The following is a 22,264-nucleotide window of genomic DNA, read 5'->3' as shown; positions in this document are numbered from 1 at the left end:
AAGAGTTCCAAACAGAGTGTTGTAGCAGATTCTACCACTGAATCCGAGTACTATGCCGCTTCGGAGGCAGCAAAGGAAACGATATGGATGCGTCAATTCTTACAAGGACTTACGATAGTTCCTAGTTCGAATGACCCGATCAACATCTATTGTGACAATAGAGGTGTCATCTTCCAGGCTGAGGAGCCAAAGTCTAGCAACAAATCTAGACATGTACATCGGAAAACTCACCTGATCCGTGATTACGTGGAGCAAGAAGAGATAGTGATTGACAAGATAGCTTCGGATGATAACATCGCGGACCCTCTCACTAAGCCGTTGAATTTTGATAAGCATGAAGGGCAAATTATTTCCATGGGAATTAAACGTGTTCCTGAGTTGTAGTAGTTGATTATGGATTTGATACATTATCTTTTTCATATACTATTTATAACTTCATCGTTTTTATAATATTTTGTTTTTCATATGGATTGTACTGACAACATAGAACGCCACAAAGTGAACTGAATTACATTATATTTTAGTTGGTCCGTAATCGCCTTAATGAGCTGATAACTCTGGCTATTATATTGTGCAGTCGATTGATGGTGGGTTCAACGAGCCATAAGTCAAACGGTTGACTGATCGATCACATATGCGAGATTATAACGATACCTCGTAGGACAAATTTTTGTGACAACGTAATGGAGTCCTAAATGTTTAAAAACATTCGGTGCCAGATCGTGGATAGGACATCTATTGTGTTCCTAGAGTCGATTCTTTTGACTATCGACTGTCTCTTGAGATTAAGGCAGTTTTTGGGTGACTTTGGTTTCTTTCTCACGGTCTGCCGTAACTTGAGGCTAAGTAGATTTTTTCTGGGTCATTTCATACTGTGCTTATATCTGCAGGATTCGAGTTGAGGAAAATATCCAACCTTTATCAGGTATAGTTATTTCTCAGGGCCACTCGAGGAGTTGTAACTGAAATGCATGGCCATGCTCGAATGATGATTCGTTTATCAGTTAAGTTACTCTCTAGTCGGGGAAACCACTCTTGATAATGATCACTTGTAAAATACGACCTTTGTGAATATAGATTTTGCAAATTGTTTTACATTAAGTGGGAGAAATTTTAGGATATGAGAATCGGTTATCGCACATACACTTGTGAGGACAAGTAGGAGTTTGTTGGAGCTTGTGTCCTCCACAAATTAGTGTGATAACATTTATAAATCTCTTAAAGGTTCACAAGGGTATACTTCATATTTTATCAGTTGATTAACGATTACTTAATAACGGTTGGCTTGCTAGAAAGTTTGACGTTATTATCATACTGATGGCGGTGATCAACTGGTCCCTAAAGGTCAAACCTAAAGGATGTGTTTGAGAGATGTGGTTATGGAAATGTAATCACATTGATGCCTTATATGACTAAACAGTTAGTCAACGTGTTGATGAGACGATTATTTAATGCCGATTAAATAATATTAGCCGAGATTTAATTAATCATCAATTCGTAAATTGAATATAATATGTTATATTTAATCAATGTATATAATGTTAAGCTTGGACAAATTAATATGTTAATTCGTAATTAAATGTAATCAGTTATATTTAATTAGCTAGTTAACGTATATATTATACAATATTGTCATAATTATTTATTATAGACCGGCATTAATATATCGACTGCAAGCTGTTGTGTGTAGACTTATTAATACGGAATAAAATAAATGACGAATTATAATTATACACATTTTATACAATTTTGGAATAACCGAAAATAAGGATTTTTTTATCCTCATTTTCGGTAGTTGCCAAAACCGAAAATAAGGAAATAATACTCCTTATTATTTCGGTAATATTGGCCGAAATTTAGGAAAGGAAAAGATATCCCTTGACTTCTCTTATTTTTCGGATATAATAAGAGTAGGAGATTATTTTTTCTTGACCTAATTTTGCTCATCATTTCTCTCATCAGAAAATCACACAAAAAAAACCCTAATATTTACAGAAAATTGGGAATCTCATTCTAGCAATTTGAGGGGCATTTCTCGGACCATCTTGGGTGCAACTAATAGGCGAATATCATTGCGATATTGTTCTTAGGCCAATTCTGCTAGGACCGAAGGTTGAATCTTCATCTCTTTTCTATTTTGTTTATGAAATTCTTTTATGACTAGTTTTCATAACAATAATTTCGTTTTAATCCCTATAATTAATGGAAAGCATACAGATAATTCCCACAAGTGGTATCAGAGCCAAGGCCACGAAATTATTTTTGATGAATTTCATAATTGAATTTGAACAATTAATTTGAATCGGAAAATTTTTTTTCGGCCGTGTATTTTTGTTTTGCCCAGGGCAAATTTTTTTGTGCCGAAATTTTTCTTCAATTTTTGATGATTATTTCCATTTTGATTCATTCATTTTGCTGTTTTAATAAGTTAAAATGATTATATGATGAATTTGTAGATGTTTAATTTAATGAGGATTAAATTAAAATGTAAATGGAATAGTTTTGATTGATGATGATAATTTGTTTTGCTATATAGTTTTTAGCCTATATGGTTAATCATGTATCATTAATTTATATGCTAATCTTGTTCTAATAGCAACTACAAACAAATTCTTTCATCTAAAGATTTTTTGTTTTAGGGCAAAATGCCGAGTTGAAAAAAATTAGGGTTGTTTCGTTTTTATTTTTTTCAGCCGTAAAAAGAAAAAAAAAAATTCTGTTTTTTTGTTTAGGGCTGTTCAGCCGTGAGCAGCAAAAGAAAAAAAATTGTTTTTGGTGTTGCTGTTATGCCGAGACTAGCTGGGAATTTAAAAAAAAAAATTACGTGTTTCCCCCTGTTTTGCCAAAACCAAAAGAAAAAAAAAAGAAATTTTTTTCGGTTTTGTTTGGTTTGTTTTGGCCTAGATTGATTATACATTAAATTTACAATGTATGATAAATTATTGTGAAGCGGTTCATAATTCATAGATACCTAATTATTTTAAAGAAGTTTAAAATAATGAATGGATTAAATTCATATTACAAGTTTAATGTGAATTAAGATTAAAATTAATATGATTAATTGAGGAATTGTCACTTAATTTGATCATTTAAATAGGTGGTTTGGATAAAATTAATCTACATAATTAAAGAATTATGTCTTGCATGTTTAATTTTTTTTAGTTGATGCATTTTATTTTAGTTGAATGAATCGTTGAATGGTTTTATTTACGTATTTTTGCAATCGGTTGTAATTTGTAATACCTAGTGCGGCCTTAGTCAAATTATGTTTTCGTAGTGATGGGAACATAATTTTTAATGTAATTTGAGATCTCGTATCTCCGTTTGGTTTTCTTTTATTACGGTTTTGAAATTAGAATTTAAATAGGTTTATTATGTAATTTTAAATTATAATTTTTTGAAAAGACTAAAGATGGAGATTGGAGCTCACTCCCGCTACATGGATCAAGATGGAACATCAAGACAAGCTTCTCGGGTCCATGGATGGATTCCAAAGTTGTATTTATGTTCATTTTGATAGGATAGGCCACACTAGGACATTATTTTGTTTTACGTTTTACCGTTCTTTATTGCTTTTCATTCACATGCTAGTTAGTGCATCATTTTCCGCCTAAAACCAAACCACCTACTAAAATGCATGAAAATTGACACATATAGCTTGTATGTTAGTTTTCATAGACATACAGATCTCACATGTTTATTAAGCCATCACCTTAGTTAATTCATTCACGCATGTTAGATATTAGTTCACTTAAAATGAATTAAAATAAAGTTGATGGGATCTTCCTCTAAAACGGAAATTAAGATTAGTCTTTATAAGGGCAAACAACTATGAATCTCTTCATCGTCGGTAGCCATAATATGACCCCTTCGACGTTGAGTAAGTAGTTTGTGTTGACTTAGTTTCTCTCAACATTATAGTCCGAAGAGTTTCTCGTGATTATGATGGACTAAAGATAAAATTTACAGAAATTTATCGACCAAGAATTCTAACAGTAGAATTAGCCAAAAGGTTGGCTTATCAATTTACAGATAATTGAGTCTTGGGGTCATTTATATAATTCTTGAGGAAGGTCAATTGTATAAATGCATGAGACTTCGCGTTATAACAGTATTGCATAAGACTTAAATCATAACGATGAGCATGCTTATTATTTTTATTCTTCTTCTCGCATTGTAGAATACGTTTTATATCGATAATACTGTTACAACTAATGGCTGGAAATAATGAAATCCCAATGCCTAGTGCCACACTTGGACGCGAGTCCTGGTTTAAAGTTTTTATGGACAACATGAATCAGTTCACACGACTGAAGAATGATGGGTCCAACTTTGCGGACTGGGAGGCAGCACTACGGAATGCTGTCATTGCTAACGGTAAGCTCAAGTACTTAAATGAGCCAATACCGGTCAAACCAGCTCCCAATGCAGGAGTTAACGAGTCACTTGCTTATAGTGATTTCGTCATGGAAGCGGGTGCGATAAAGAACGTACTCATCTTTGCAATGGAAACCAATTTGCAGAGACGCTTCATTGCCCAGGGTGCAAACAAGATTTTCACCACGCTCACTAACGAGTTCTCAAAAGCACCGAGAATCGTTACTTATGAGCATACCTGTCGCTTCTTTGATACGAAACTCCAGAAGGGCCAACCGGTTAGCCCACACATTCTCAACATGATTGAGAATGTCGAGAAATTGGAGGCACTTGATTGCAAAATCAGTGAGAGCATTGTCATTGACCGAATGCTTCATTCTCTTCATGATGGTTTTGCCCTTTTCAGTGCGAACTACTACATGAATGACTTACAGAAAAGTCTTTATGAGCTACACTCACTTCTCGTACAGACCGAGAAGGATATGAAATTGAGTGGGAGCATGAAGCAGGATGTTCTCACGATTTCCAACAAGGGTAAAGGTAAGGGCAAAGCTCCAGGCGACCTAACTGTAGGTAAGCCAAAGTTTAAAAAGCCAGGAAACGGTAAGAGTGGGTCTGGTGAGACTAGTGGCTCACAGAGAAAGGCAAAGAGCAAGGGCGGTGACATTGAGTGCCACCATTGTCACAAGACTGGACATTGGAGGAGGAACTATCCCGTGTACCGTGAGGAGATTAAAGCAGGCCGCGTCGTTCCTGTTGTTATGTCATCTTATATTCGTTTGATTGAGATTAACCATGCAAGTTTCGGAACTTGGGTACTTGATACTGGTTGTGGTTCTCATCTGTGTAATCAATTGCAGGGCCTAAGAAACATCACACCTCTCGGAAAGGGTGATGTGGACCTGCGAGTCGGGAATGGAGCTAGAGTTGCTGCTGCCTCGAAGGGAACATATGTAATCCAACTCCCTAGTGGTTTAGAGTTATTTTTAAATAACTGTTACTATGTACCCAGTTTGTCTAAGAACATTATTTCAGTTTCCGTGCTTGATCAAGACGGATTTTATTTTTAATAAAGGATAATAGCTTTATTTTCTCTTTCAATGTAATGATTTATGGCAAAGCGGTTTCCATGAATGGAATTTACATCTTAGATCAAACCACGGAAGTATTACACGTGAATAATAAGAAATTAAAAGTTGGTGAAATAGATCAAACCTATCTATGGCATTGTCGAATGGGACACATAAATGAGAAACGTGTAAAGAAACTCGTCGATAATGGGACTATTCCCGCATTCGAATTTTCTACATATGGCACGTGTGAATAATGTCTCATTGGCAAAATGACTCGAATTTCCTTCAAAGGTGTTGGAATGCGCGCTAGTGACCTATTAGGACTCATACATACTGATGTTTGTGGACCTATGTCAATTACCGCTAGAGATGGCTATAGATATTTTATCACTTTCACGGACGATTTGAGTAGATAAAGATATGTCTACTTGATGAAGCATAAAAGTGAGTCCTTTGAGAAATTCAAGGAATACCAGAACAGGGTTAAGAACCAACTGGGTAGAAAGGTTAAAGCACTCCATTCAGATCGGGGTGGCGAATATCTTTCAAATGAGTTCGATCAACACCTTAAAGACTGCGGAATCGTTTTGCAGTTACCTCCACCTGGAACACCTCAATTGAATGGTGTGTCCGAACGGAGAAATCGCACATTACTTGATATGGTTCGATCCATGATGAGTCACACGGTAGTACCTGATTCATTATGGGGTTTTGCTCTTTTGTCAGCTGCTCTTATACTTAACCGAAGTCCGACTAAAGCTGTCGACAAGACTCCATATGAAATGTGGAAGGTAACGGTCCCTAACTTGTCCTTTATTCGGGTTTGGGGCTGCGAGGCTTATGTCAAGTGGAGACACGAGGATAAGCTCGGCCCGCGATCGGTCAAGACATACTTTATAGGTTATCCAAAAGGAACGTTTGGTCATTACTTCTATTCGCCTACCGAACATCGAGTTTTTGTTGCGGCTAGTGCGACGTTCTTAGAGAAAGAATTTCTCGAGTACAAGACGAGTAATAGAACCTTCGAGCTGTCGGAGATTCCAGAACCAACAACCGAGGAACAGATGGAGGAAGTTGTTCCTCCAACTAATGATACGGTTAATATTCCTGAGGAACCTAGGAGGTCGGGTAGAGTCTTTAATCCTCCGGACAGATACATTGGTATGGTCGAGGAGAATGACGTTTTGCTCCTAGAGAGTAATAAACCCGCTACCTATAAAGGTGATATGGCCTGTTCCGACTCAAAGCTATGGCTCGAAGCCATGCAATCCGAGATGGACTCCATGTATGAGAATGTCGTATGGGATGTTGTTGATTTACCTAATAAGGTAAAACCTCTACAGTGCAAATGGCTTTACAAAATAAAGCGTTCTGTAGACGCGCAACCAGATACCTATAAGGCACGACTAGTGGCAAAAGGTTTCACTCAAGTGCACAGATTGCATTACAATGAGATTTTTGCACCTGTAGTCATTCTACGTTCCATTTGGATAATCTTAGCGATTGCCGCATTTCATGACTATGAAATTTGGCAAATTGACGTGAAAACAGCCTTCTTAAACGGTTATTTGGAGGAAGAGTTGTACATGGTGCAACCCGAAGGTTTCATAGATCCTGAACATCCTAAGAAAGTATGCAAGCTTAAGTGCTCAATTTATGGACTTAAGCAAGCTTCTCGGAGTTGGAATCATCGTTTCGACCAGGTGATAAAAGAGTATGGTTCACTCGATCGGTCGAGGAACCATGCTTATATATCAAGTCGAGTGGGAGCAAGATTGTATTCTTGATATTGTATATCGATGACATACTCTGGATTGGGAATGATATTCCTCTCTTATCTTCGGTTAAAGGATGGTTGAAGAACCATTTCCAGATGAAAGATCTGGGTGAAGCACAACGTATATTGGGAATCCGTATCTACCGAGATAGATCACGACGGACGTTATCACTTAGTCAGGAGTCTTATTTGGATAAGATTCTTGAGAAGTTCAGCATGACCAACTCCAAGAAGGGGAACCTTCCAATGACGTCTGGGATGCAATTGAGCAAGTCTCAGTCACCCACGACGCCTGAAGAGATTGAGCGCATGAGTCGTGTTCCTTATGCATCTGCAATAGGATCAATCATGTATGCCATGATATGCACACGTCCAAACGTGGCATATACATTGAGTATGACGAGTCGGTACCAAAAGAATCCAGGTGAAACACACTGGATAGCTGTTAAAAATATCCTCAAGTACCTACGGAGGACTAAGGATAGGGTATTGACTTATGGAGGCGATACTAAGCTATGCGCAATCGGTTACGCATATGCTAGCTTCCAAACGGATCGAGATGATTCAAAATCTCAGTCCGGGTTCGTCTTCACTCTTAATGGTGCTGCGGTTAGCTGGAAGAGTTCCAAACAGAGTGTTGTAGCAGATTCTACCACTAAATCTGAGTATTATGCCGCTTCGGAGGCAGCAAAGGAAGCGATATGGATGCGTCAATTCTTACAAGGACTTACGATAGTTCCTAGTTCGAATGACCCGATCACCATCTATTGTGACAATAGAGGTGCCATCTTCCAGGCTAAGGAGCCAAAGTCTAGCAACAAATCTAGACATGTACATCGGAAAGCTCACCTAATCCGTGATTACGTGGAGCAAGAAGAGATAGTGATTGACAAGATAGCTTTGGATGATAACATCGCGGACCCTCTCACTAAACCGTTGAATTTTGATAAGCATGAAGGGCACATTATTTCTATGGGAATTAAATGTGTTCCTAAGTTGTAGTAGTTGATTATGGATTTGATACATTATCTTTTTCATATACTATTTATAACTTCATCGTTTTTATAATATTTTGTTTTTCATGTGGATTGTTCTGACAACATTGAACGCCACAAAGTGAACTGAATTACATTATATTTTGTTTGGTCCATAATTGCCTTAATAAGCTGATAACTCTGGCTATTATATTGTGCAGTCGATTGATGGTGGGTTCAACGAGCCATAAGTCAAACGGTTGACTGATCGATCACAGATGCGAGATTATAACAATACATCGTAGGACAAATTTTTGTGACAACGTAATGGAGTCCTAAATGTTTAAAAACATTCGGTGCCAGGTCGTGGTTAGGACATCCATTGTGTTCCTAGAGTCGATTCTTTTGACTATCGACTGTCTCTTGAGATTAAGGCAGTTTTTGGGTGACTTTGGTTTCTTTCTCATGGTCTGCCGTAACTGGAGGCTAAGTAGATTTTTTCTGGGTCATTTCATATTGTGCTTATATCTGCAGGATTCGAGTTGAGGAAAATATCCAACCTTTATCAGGTATACTTTTTTCTCAGGGCCACTCGAGGAGTTGTAACTGAAATGCATGGCCATGCTCGAATGATGATTCGTTTATCAGTTAAGTTACTCTCTAGTCGGGGAAACCACTCTTGATAATGATCACTTGTAAAATACGACCTTTGTGAATACAGATTTTGCAAATTGTTTTACATTGAGTGGGAGAAATTTTAGGATATGAGAATCGGTTATCGCACATACACTTGTGAGGACAAGTGGGAGTTTGTTGGAGCTTGTGTCCTCCACAAATTAGTATGATAACATTTATAAATCTCTTAAAGGTTCACAAGGGTATACTTCGTATTTTATCAGTTGATTAACGATTACTTAATAACGGTTGGCTTGCGAGAAAGTTGACGTTATTATCATACTGATGGCGGTGATCAACTGGTCCCTAAAGGTCACACCTAAAGGATGTGTTTGAGATATGTGGTTATGGAAATGTAATCACATTGATGCCTTATATGACTAAACAGTTAGTCAACGTGTTGATGAGACGATTATTTAATGCCGATTAAATAATATTAGCTGAGACGAAATAACTGTCAATTCGTAAATTGAATATAATATGTTATACTTAATCAATGTATATAATGTTAAGCTTGGACGAATTAATATGTTAATTCGTAATTAAATGTAATCGGTTATATTTAATTAGCTAGTTAACGTATATATGATACAATATTGTCATAATTATTTATTATAGACAAGCATTAATATATCGACTGCAAGCTGTTGTGTGTAGGCTTATTAATACGGAATAAAATAAATGACGATTTATAATTATACACATTTTATACATTTTTGTAATAACCGAAAATAAGGATTTTTTTATCCTCATTTTCGGTAGTTGCCAAAACCGAAAATAAGGAAATAATACTCCTTATTATTTCGGTAATATTGGCCGAAATTTAGGAAAGGAAAAGATCTTCCTTGACTTCTCTTATTTTTCGGATATAATAAGAGTAGGAGATTATTTTTTCTTGACCTAATTTTGCTCATCATTTCTCTCATCAGAAAATCACACAAAAAAACCCTAATATTTACAGAAAATTGGGAATCTCATTCTAGCAATTTGAGGGGCATTTCTCGGAATATCTTGGGTGTAATTAATAGGCGAATATAATTCCGATATTGTTCTTAGGCCAATTCTGCTAGGACCGAAGGTTGAATCTTCATCTCTTTTCTATTTTGTTTATGCAATTCTTTTATGACTAGTTTTTATAACAATAATTTCGTTATAATCCTTATAATTAATGGGAGGCATACAGATAATTCCCACACTAGATGCATCACCTTCCAGAGTTGAAATCACACCCAATCCAGTATTGCAAGTTAACCATGGTGAAGATGACATAGACCTATGGGGTTTCAACGAAGAGGTTGCTTTCATAGAAGACGAGTCACAACCCATTGGTAAAAAAATTAACCCCTATTATGCAAATACTACTGTGAACTTAATAATGAAAAACAGCGGCTACATGCATGGCACAACACTTGGTATGACTCCCAAAAGGGCATCCGACCCTTCACTTAACCGAATCAAACACGACCTCTTTGGTTTAGGGTTTCAGCCATCCAAGAAAGAAATAAGAGAAGCATTGACAAAAATAATGAAGGAAAAAGCTGCTAAGAGAGACAATAGACCTACAAATCAAACAATAGGTGCATATCCACACACATTAAATGGACAATTTGTCAAAGAAGGTGATTATTTTCCATATTTTAACTTTCCAGAACCATTCTTTGTCGAAAAGACAAAACAAAAAGTTCCCGGATTTGAAATATTTGAGGACTGTCACTTTTATGAGGAGGCACTTCCCCTCCCATTAAAAATGCCAACCAACGATTGGATTCCAAAAACAAATAATAATGCCTTTGGTTTACTCTTTGGACAGGCACCCATAAAACTCTCAGACCATTTTGTCATGGCACTTCAAGACATCAACTTTGACCCTTCTAAGCTAATCACAACACATTACAACAATAACATGGAGCATGGATGTCGTAAAACCTGGAAGTGGACTACAACTAATGGAAAGAGTATCAAAATCAGTGTGGGGGAAGGGCCTATGTTTGAGGAAGCTGAGTCCGAACCCGAGTCTGAAACCGAGTCTGAGACAGAGAGTCAGTCAGAGTCTAGCAAGCAGGGGTTTTCACCCTTCCCTTCCTCGATCGAGTCTAGTGTTATCAAGTCTAGTGTCCTAAATGAGTCGGGGTTTAACCCTATTTCTTTTCATGCTGAGTCGGGGAGTTCCCCTCTTAATTCTAATTCAAGTTCAAATTCCGAGTCTAGTGATCTACTCCTTATTGTACTTCTTTCCAAGGACAATAAAATAGCTTTCAATTACTTGTCTGGTTCTTCTACCCCTCCCATTTCTTATTCTGATTGTTTAGTTTCCGATGAAGATGAGTCGCCAAAAGATATAATAAAAGCATTAACACATCAGGAAAATAAAACATCAATAATTAAGGAAACGGAATTAATAAATATAGGCACAGATCAATATAAGAAAGAAATAAAGATTGGATTGTCACTAAACTCAGAAGAACGAGCGAGTTTGATTAAAGTACTCACAGAATATCGTGACGTGTTTGCCTGGTCTTATAAAGATATGCCCGACATAGACAGAGAAATTGTTGAACATACTATCCCACTTTATCCTGCTGCAAAACCCATAAAACAGAGACTTAGAAGGATGAAATCAGAATGGGCATTAAAAATAAAAGAGAAATACAAAAGCAATTAGATGCAGGTTTTATAAGAGTAGCTAACTACCCATAGTGGGTGGAAAATGTTGTTCCGGTACCCAAAAAAGACGGAAAGGTCAGAATGTGTGTTGACTATAGGGACCTTAATAAAGCAAGTCTAAAAGACAATTTTTCACTGCCCCATATTGACATTTTAGTGGATAACATGGCTGGTCATGCTCTACTTTCTTTTATGGAAGGTTACACGGGGTATAATCAAATTAAAATGGCCGAGGAAGATATGGAGGAAACTACATTCCTCACTGAATGGGGAACATATTGTTATACGGTTATGCCATTTGGACTTAAAAATGCAGGAGCCACTTACCAAAGGACCGCCACAACACTATTGCATGACATGATGCACAAGGAGGTCGAGGTCTATGTAGATGATATGATAGTAAAGTCATTAGATAGAGAAGGTCATACGACCGCGTTACAAAAATTCTTCGATAGGCTCCGAAAATATAATGTTCGACTCAACCCGCAAAAATGTGCTTTCGGGGTTATCTCTGGGAAGCTTTTAGGATATGTTATTAGTAATAGAGGCATTGAGGCTGATCCATCCAAAATCAAGGCAATTAGAAATATGCCACCACCAAAAACAGAGGAGCAAGTTCGGGCATTTTTGGGGCAGTTACAATACATTAATCGTTTTATATCCAAGCTTACCATGGTGTGTGAACCAATTTTAAAGAAACTAAAGAAAGGGGCATCCCTTGAATGGGATGAACAATGTCAGCAAGCATTTGAAAAATTTAAAAAATACTTAGAAAACCCACCAATCCTGGTCCCTCCAAGACCTGGACTACCACTTCTCTTATACTTGACAGTAACCGAGACATCAATGGGTGTAATGTTAGCACAAGTTCAGGATGGTCAAGAAAAAGCAATTCACTACCTGAGCAAAAAATTCCTGGAATACGAAACCAATTATTCTCCAATCGAGAAATCATGTCTAGCATTAGTGTGGGCCACCAAGAAGTTAAGGCACTACATGTTGACCCACACAATTCATGTCATATCACGAATGAACCCTCTCAAGTATCTCTTTGAAAAGCCAAATCTTAGCGGCAGAATAGCAAGATGGACCATGATGCTTGCTGAGTTCGATCTTACATTTATGGCTCTTAAATCGATTAATGGAAAGGCAATTTCTGATTACCTAGCTGATTTTCCCATTTCAGAAGACAAACAGGAAGCATACAACTTCCCTAACGAGGAAATATTTGTTATAGATGATGAAGCGTGGCAGTTATTTTTCGATGGCGCATCCAAGGAAAAGGGATATGGCATAGGGGTACTTTTGATTTCACCAGATGGGGCACATACCCCTCTTTCAGTTAAGTTAGATTTTAGCGTCACAAATAATGAAGCAGAATATGAAGCGTGTATATTAGGACTTCGAGCGGTAGTAGCCTTGGGGATTAAAAACTTAAGAGTATACGGAGATTCGTCACTCGTTATAAATCAGATTTTGGGAAAATGGAAAGTCAAAAGTGAGGGCTTGGCACTTTACCAAACATACCTAGAAACCATTCTCAAGCAATTTGACGATCCGAAGTTCATTTATTTATCTCGAGATGAAAACCAATTTGCAGATGCTCTAGCCAAACTGGCGTCGATGATCAATATTCCAAATGAATTAGAAAATATCCCATTATGCATTGAAAGAAGAGAGGAACCAGCATACTTTATGTCCCTTGATGATACAGTAGATGGTGATGATGCACCATGGTTCATAGATGTATTGAACTACCATTTAGGAAGAGGCTTTCCGCCAGATTCTGATGTCAGGACGCAGCGCGCTATCAAAAGGTTTGCAGTATAATTTATTCTTAGTCGAGGAAAATTGTACAAGAAATCTCAGCAAGGGGTACTCCTTTTATGCGTGGATGAAAAGGAAGCTCAAAGAATTATGGAAGAAGTGCATAATGGTACTTGCGGACCGCACATGAACGGTCGAATGTTAGCAAAAAAAGATAATGCGGATAGGATATTTTTGGTCGACACAGGAACATGATTGTACTTAGTGCGTTAAGAAGTGTCATAAATGCCAGATTTATGCCAATGCACAGCATATACCACCTTCATTGCTGTACAATTTGGCATCACCTTGGCCATTTTCAATATGGGGCATAGATATAATTGGCAAAATCACTCCCAAAGGAACCGGAGGACATGAATTTATATTAGTAGCAATAGACTACTCTACTAAGTGAGTTGAGGCAGCGTCTTATGCTACCTTGACTTCTAAACATGTTGTCAAGTTCATCACCGAAAATATAATTTGTAGGTATGGTGTCCCACATGAGTTGATTAGTGATCATGGTTCCCATTTTAAGAAAGATGTGGCTGCCTTACTAACGTATTACAAGATCCAGCAGCGTAACTCGTCTACGTATAGACCACAAATGAATGGGGCAGTGGAAGCGGCGAATAAAAATGTGTAAACTATAATTGAAAAGATGACAGAAAAGTATCATGATTGGCCTGCAAAGTTGCCTTTCGCCTTATGGGGATATCGTACGTCGGTTAGAACACCAACCGGTGCAACACCATATTCATTAGTCTACGGGATGGAGGCAGTACTTCCTATAGAACTTGAAATTCCCTCTCTTAGAATCGCATTGGAAAGCCAGATACCGGAAGTGGATTGGGTACAAGCTCGATATGAAGACTTGCTATTAATAGATGAGAAAAGACTAGCAGCTCTTAACCAAGTTCAGTTATACCAAAGAAGGATTTCTCGTTCTTTTAATAAAAAGGGCAGGGCAAGGAACTTAAAAGATGGAGATTTAGTTCTTAAAGAAATACGGGCACCGGTCAGAGACCCGAGAGGCAAGTTCAAACCAAACTGAGCCGGCCCTTACATAATTAAAAAGATTTTAAAAGGAGGGGCAGTGCAACTGACAGACATAGAAGGGGTTGAGTTCACTCAATTAACCAATCTTGATCAGTTGAAGAAATATCATGTGTAAGTATACCAAAAAAAAAAATTGAAAATTTAATGTTAAGTAAAAGAGTAAAATAAAAAAACGCAGCAACAGTAAAAAAAAAACAAAAAAAAGGACCCCTCTCAGGTCTAATGGAAGATACACATCACTCCCAAGTTGAAGACCCATCACAAGTTAAAGAAAAATGGTAAAAAGCCCCTGCTAAATCACAACAAAAAAAATCAGAATGGAGACCCCTACCAGGTCCAAAAAAAAAAAATTATTAAACAAAAGAGAAAAGACCCTACCAGGTCCAAAAATAATGAATGAAGTCCAGTAGCAGCAGTCAGACATAAAGGACAACCACAGCAGAATGAATGAACAAGGAAGCAGAAGACGAAGAAGGATGCAAACAGAGTGGGCAGCAATTCAGAATGGAGACCCCTGTCAGGTTTTTTCAAAAAAAAAAAAGAGAGAAAAAAAGAAAAAAAAAACTTAGAAAAAAAGTAACAGGTTCAAAAAACTTAGAAAAAAGTAACAGGTTCAAAAAAATATTAGAATCTGTAGCAAGTTTCGTTATCAATATATATCGCTCCCAATTAGGAGTTTTCAAAAAAAAGTGGCAACTAATCGGAGAAAACTAACAATCGTTCCTCTTATTCTATATCTAGAGTTATCATGGCAGTAAAAAAAAAAATTCCTACACAAACTTTGAGGTTTGTAGAGTTCATAATCCATCTCTTTATTTCAATCCTAATAAGCTACAACTACATTTATAAGACTCTAGATTCCACTTATTGTTACTCCTTAGGTTCGTTAGCCATTGTACTCTTCTTTCTAGCTTCATTCTGATCATCCGGATCATTCTGATCCTTCTTTCTTTTCCAAACCAGACTTCTACTACCTCCACTTTTGTGTCCTCTACTCGAGTCTTGAGTCTTAGAGTTTGTCTGAGTCAGGTCAGGTCCTTCTCCCACCTCAATAGCATCAAGTTGCAACCTACATTCCGCTTGACGAGCTGATTCGCGTTCCTCTATAGAGTGTGATGTCATCCAAAACTTATAATGATCGCTTATGTAGGTTGAGTCAGGAACCTTTTGTATAGTCCAGAACCTACGTGCATTCCAGTATTGGTACCAGTTACGTAGATAAGAATGGGTCATCGGAGAAATTCCAGGAGAAATAGTATCTAAAGAAGGTACTCGTTGTTTTCGCCCGAATTGTCGTAACAAGCGAGAAGGAAATATGAAAGAGGAGTGAGTAAGGCCAGGTAGTCTATAGTATGCTATAGAGGATCGTTGGGCCGTCATAGCAGGGATGTGCCACCATGATACAGTCCAACGAATTGGAAACTCACTGTTCATCCATTCCCTCCAGTAGCTAAGTGGCTGCTCCCCTTTCACAACTCTTTATCTGCCAGCGAAGCTATGAGGTTGATAAGATTTGGGATCGAGAGGTCGTTCAACTAGCCGCATACGTTCTTATAGCCATACCTAGGACAAAGATTTATCGACATAAAATGACCCACACCAGGTCAGGAAAAAAAACAGAAACAAAATGACCCACACCAGTTCAAGGAAAAAAAGACATAAAATGACCCACACCAGGTCAGGAAAAAAACAGAAACAAAATGACCCACACCAGGTCAGAAATAATAAAAAAAAAAGGAATCAAAAAAAAAGAGAAAGGGAGGAATCGAAAAAAAAAGAGAAAAGGAATCAGAAATAGGAAAATATGTGACTTGTGTGAATGACACAAGATATTACCTGAAATAACAGGGGGCTACCGCAGAATGCAGCTTCTGGATTATGGCGTAAGGTATCTAAGCAATGAAGAGTTTCAGCTAAGACCAGAGGCATAGGTGAGCAGTCGTTGCGCATGTGCTTTACTACTCTTAGAAGGCAGCCGTGTCTGTAAACATTGGAAGGGCTTACAAATAGATAGTGGTTGAGCAGGCATAACACCAATGCCCGTTTTTTATAACGGAAGTCAATCATAGTCCTGGGATAGCTAGCGGAAGTGAAGTGCGCGATCAGACGACAGAGATTTACCCTACGTCCGTACAAAAATTCATCAACACAAGTAGTAATGCCCAGGTAATCTTTGAAGTCTTTTCTTAAATCATCATCGAGACTAGGAAGCGCGGGAGAAGATTGAACAGATGATCCTAGGATGGCACTAAATTCCTCCGTTATAGGACATATCTCATGATCCCCAAAGCGGAATACGTGAACTTCGGGATCCCAAAATAAAGCAGCAGCGCGTAAAAATTCCCAGGAGATCTTAACTTGTTTCAGTGATAGCAGCAAGGGTCCCAGCTGAACACCAATGACGCAGTCCTTTTCATCCTTCGTCAGGTTGTCAAGCCATAATTTTAGAGCGTTTTCAAAATTTTGAGACATTGTGAGTGAAGAGAATTTTTTGAGATGGAGAAGTTTAAAGAGAGAGTGCTATTTAAAGAGAAGAAAGCTGGGGGCTAGTAGAAATCTTTATCCGTATTAAATACGGAGTTACCAGATACCCATCCTTGTCAGATGCAGATTAGCTACTAAGATTTAAGAATTCTAGTAGAAGTCGATAAGCTGAACTTTCTAAAAAAAAGCGGAGTCAAAGGCGGGATTCTTATCCGAATTCGAATACGCCGCCCCTCTCCGGATCATGCTTAATAGCACGTTTTGAAAATCAAAATATTTTAACAGGACTAGTAAGGAAATGTGAGACATCTCTATGTTAACTTAGTTAATCATCAATTAGCTAAGTGTAGTATCCATTGCAGTAAGTACTTTAGAATTAGTGTTATGGTCATGCATCAGGCATCATCTACCATATAATATCATGCATCATCTACCATATATTATCATGCATCATTATACATGATTAACATCATCATGCATCATCAGTGAGCACATGAATTTGTTCCTGAGACCAAGCAAAACATAAAACAAAGAAAAAGAAAAGGGCAAAAATTTGAGAGATGAAATCAGTCAATAAAGAGGGAGAAACACATACAATCTGACAGAAAGTCCGATCAAAAATCACAAGATCCGATGAGGCTACTTCATCAAACATCCAGTCACCCATCGGGGGCTCAAATTGCGGCACACCTCCGCTGAATTCCTTCTATATCAGGAGCCAGTTAAACGGTGCTCCGACGCCGACCATCTTGTTGCCAATCAAGTGCTGGAATGACGGCCAAGGCGCAATCCACGCTGATCTCGTCCTAATCAGAATAGTACGTTTTAGCAATCATTTAAAGGGTACAAATTAGAAATCAATCGATAAAAAAAAAAGAGCAAGCGCTTACTTCGACGGGGTTCCTACATCAGTAATCCGATCGCCAATTGGGGGCTCAGGTGGCGGCACAAAACTGCTAATCGCAGCCCATATCATGAACGAGCAGTCTCGGCGATGCTCTGACGGGGCGGGGATAATGGCTATGGCGGCATAGGCACTGATCTTCGAGGACGTTTGGGCTTTAATGCTTTGAGCAACAATAGATGAATTAAGGAAAAAAATCAAATCAAAGAAGAGGACGATTTACTGGTTTCTGATGAAATGAAGAAATTGAACTAGAAAAGGGGAAAGTAAAGTTTGGTCAGTTGAATATGAAAGAAGCAAAATGAAGCTCATCCTCCCTAAACTTTGTGGAGTATATTCAATAATGAATACGTCAATTACAATTGTGTGTGTCAACAAAAATGATCCATCTCCATACGGGCAAAATAGATGTACCCGTATATCTTTTTCACTCGTCTTTTTAAGTAAGCGTGTTTAACGTATGTCTTACTCGGTAATAAAATTTTATACATTTTTATTTTTGTGAAATAAAATTTTACACTTACTATTTTTGAGAAGTCAAGTTTAAACCTTGCCTTTTTTGCGAATAAAATTTTGCAATTTTCAAATCTTTCGGTCGGCAGGCCCTGACATGCATTTGAGTTCTTAAAATAAATTTTTCTGAACTTGCCCTTTTGCGAAATAAAATTTTGCAATTTTCAAACTTATCGGTCGGCGGGCTCTAACACGCATCTAAGTTTGTAAAATAAAATTTTACGATCTTATCCATCCTTTTTCAAAATAAAATTTTGAAATCCTTTGGTCGGCAGGCCCTGACATGCATCTGAGTTCTTAAAATAAAATTTTTTGAACTTTCCTCTTTGCGAAATAAAATTTTGCAAATCTCAGTTTGTAAAATCAAATTTTACATTCTAATCCTTTTTCAAAATAAAATTTTGAATTCCTCGGTCGGCGGGCCCTAACACGCGCTCGAACTTGTGAAATCAAATTTTGCAGGTTCAGTCTTAAGTGAAAAAAAGTTTTGCTTTACCAGATTCCAATCCAGCTAAACAAAGTTTGGCTATTCCAGTTCCAGCTTCATTCCATATTAGTAAAAAAAAGTTTTACTAAGCCAGTTCTAGATTCCAGCTTCTGTAGACAGGTATTATAAGGGGCCCAGGTACGTTTCTTATCTTTTATCTGTCCCGACCGGACTACTTTGACCTTTGTCTTACTCAGACTCGGTCAAAGTGGGGGCTTCTGTAGACACCTCAAAATGTCTACCGGCCTTTGAACACCCGATGATGAGGCCCTTATTTAATTCGGAATGAAACTTACTTGAATTTGATATAAGGATATTTATGCTCAAAATCGTCCCAAAGACAACCATTTTATAACCTGGTCCACTACGACCATTTGCTATATTCATAACCTATTTATTAAATTATTATAATCATGCCTTTAAAAATATTTGTCAGCTGAAATATCGATGGCACAAAACCGTAAATAATAGTGAACAGTTACACATTTTTATGGGCCGTACTCAAGGTGACATTTAAAATGGGTTAGATGAATTTATGCTCCGAAGAGTCATGATTGTACAAGCCCATAAGGCGGATTCTCGGTTAATAAAAGAACCGAAAGTCAAGTTTAGCTAGTACACGGAGGATTAGCATGATGAGTTGTCTGGCACAACTTTGCGTATTTATCACATTGGAATTCCAATAATTTATCTTATTATAATATTGATAATGATAATTAAGATGGGATTTGTGATTGAGATAAGGAAAGTGTACTCAAGAAAGAAAGCAAATAAACAAAGTGTGTACGTAAGCATTCAAGAATTCATAGAGCAACGGAATTCAACAGGTTGTAGACGAGTACTTCGACTAAAAGAGTTCTATCTTAGAATAGTTCCAAATCTCGTCAAATACTCCCGTCCTAACTAGTATAAATACTCTCCTTTACACAGAAAAATTCACAGAGAAAATCTACACATAAATACTATTTCATACAAAATACTACCTTCCCATCATACTTTCACATACATACATCCATCCAATTTTGAGCATAAAGACGCCCTAAAGTCAGTTCAAGTAAGCTAATTGTCGAAACGCCGTATCCAGGTAGGCCTGAAGGTGTCATATTTGTTCTTTACATCTTATATTATCGTAGTTTAACTTTCGTTGTTTGTAAATAATTTGTATAAAGTTGTTTTAAAAACGTTTTCTTTTGTTTAAATCATCAAATATATAATATTATAAATAAATAGTAGAGGCCGTCAGTTTGATGGGCGGTCTGGGTGCCTAACAACTTCCCTGACCGTACATTTACCTCCGAATCCGCAATCTTTGGTTTAATTAGACCGGAGTGACGGATCAGTCCTCATATCAGGGATCAAAAGGGGCATTTTCCGTTAAACTTGTTTTTGTATGTTTTTTTATAAAACCTACTGGCGACTCCATATTTATTTACATATTTTCAAAGAGGAGATTTTTTCAGGGATCTCACACCTAGGGACACCAAATCGGGGAAACATGACCTTTTTAAACATTTTTATCACGGTCTTGGCATCACAATGAGGTGAGGCAATTGCCTCGACCCACTTCGACACATAATCTCTGACCACTATGATGTACATTGTTACCTTTTTCGGACGGAACGGTCCTTGGAAATCAATGCCCCAGACATCGAAAACCTTAACCTCTAAGATTCCATTTTGTGGCATCTCGTGTCTCTTTGAAATGTTCCCGGATCGTTGGCAAGCATCACAAGCTGAAACAAAAGACATAGCATCAGCAAACAAAGAAGGCCAGTAAAAACCTGACTGAAGTACCTTAGCCACGGTGCGCGATGGACCGTGGTGACCACCATAGGAAGAGGAGTGACAGCCTTCTAGGACTACTTTGGTCTCCCACTACAGAATACACCATCTGTAGAGGCTGTCTGCACATTCCTTAAACAAATAAGGGTCGTCCCAAAAATACTGCTTAGCGTTATACAGAAAACGCTTCCTCTGCTGATGAGAAAGGTTAGGCAGCAGCTTGCCACTGACAACGTAATTAGCTATATCTGCATACCAAGGCTCTTAGTTAACAATAGACGATAATACAGAAAATAAAGAATCATCAGGAAAAGACTCATCAATAGGTAAAGAATCTTCCCCTTCTTGTCGCGACAGATGATCAGCTACAACGTTCTCAGCTCCTTTCTTATCTTTAATCTGCAAATCAAACTCCTGGAGAAGGAGTATCCATTCAATAGCCGTGGTTTAGCCTCTTTCTTAGCAAGGAGATGCCTCAAAGCTGCATGGTCAGTAAAAACAGTAACTTCTGACCCGATCAAATAAGAACGAAATTTCTCTAAGGCATAAACTACAGTTAACAGCTCTTTTTCAGTGGTAGTGTACTTCACTTTAGCCTCATCCAGAGTTCCGCTCGCATAGTAGATTGCATTTAAAGCTTTGTCTTTCCGTTGGCCTAGCACTGCTCCTAGTGCATAGTCACTGGCATCACACATTATCTCAAACGACAAGTCCCAGTCGGGAGGCTGTATGATCGGTGCAGAGACAAAAGCCTGATTTAACCTGTTAAAATCAGAAAGACACTCGTCAGTAAATACAAAACGGGCATCCTTAAGTAGCAGCTGTGTAAGTGGTTTAGCAATTTTTGAGAAATCCTTGATAAACCGGCGATAAAAACCGGTGTGGCCAAGGAAACTCCTCAGCCCCTTAACATTAACAGGAGGTGGTAATTGATGAATCACTTCCACCTTTGCTTTATCAACTTCTATTCCCCTATCAGAAACTAAGTGCCCTAAGACAACTCCCTCGTTGACCATGAAATGGCACTTCTCCCAGTTAAGCACGAGATTAACCTCAATGCAGCGCTGCAACACTTTATCAAGGTTAGACAGACAGTCAGAAAAATCACTTCCATAAACATTGAAATCGTCCATGAAAACTTCCATAATAGACTCAATATACTCTGAAAATATCCCCATTATGCACCTTTGGAAGGTGGCAGGGGCATTACATAAACCAAAAGGCATCCTGCGATAAGCAAACACGCCTTGAGGACAAGTAAATGTAGTCTTAGCTTGATCATCTGGGTGAATAGGGATCTGAAAGAACCCTGAATACCCGTCTAAATAGCAGAAAAACTTATGAGAAGCTAACCTTTCTACCATTTGATCAATAAAAGGAAGGGGAAAGTGATCTTTCTTGGTGGCGGTATTCAGCTGTCTGTAATCTATACACATCCGCCAACCAGTCACTACTCGAGTGGGTATTAACTCATTCTTGTCATTCCTAACCACGGTAGTCCCTCCTTTCTTCGGGACCACCTGCACTGGATTCACCCATTTCGAATGACCAACAGAATAGATAATACCTGCATCGAGCAGCTTCATTACCTCAGCCATCACAACATCTTGCATCTTCTGGTTCAACCGGCGCTGACCCTATCTGCAAGGTTTGTGATCTTCCTCCAGCTCTATCCTGTGCATACAAATA

General features: G+C 38.0%; 1 long non-coding RNA gene across 1 annotated transcript in view; it reads right to left on the bottom strand.

The window, feature by feature from the left end:
• LOC141627123 (uncharacterized) overlaps positions 1–18,148 on the bottom strand; it is a 29,027-nt gene extending 10,879 nt beyond the window's left edge. The window contains exons 1-3 of the long non-coding RNA XR_012536683.1: positions 17,780–18,148; positions 17,485–17,695; positions 11,367–11,455 (exon numbers count right to left, since the gene is read on the bottom strand). This is a non-coding gene — a long non-coding RNA (uncharacterized LOC141627123). The remainder of the gene's footprint in view (positions 1–11,366; positions 11,456–17,484; positions 17,696–17,779) is intronic.
• Positions 18,149–22,264: the final 4,116 nt, after the last annotated feature.

The sequence above is a fragment of the Silene latifolia genome, chromosome Y (genome assembly GCF_048544455.1).
Source record: "Silene latifolia isolate original U9 population chromosome Y, ASM4854445v1, whole genome shotgun sequence".
Lineage (NCBI taxonomy): Eukaryota > Viridiplantae > Streptophyta > Magnoliopsida > Caryophyllales > Caryophyllaceae > Silene > Silene latifolia.
Note: the sequence above shows the minus strand (reverse complement) of the source record. Positions and strands in the feature narration are given on the sequence as shown.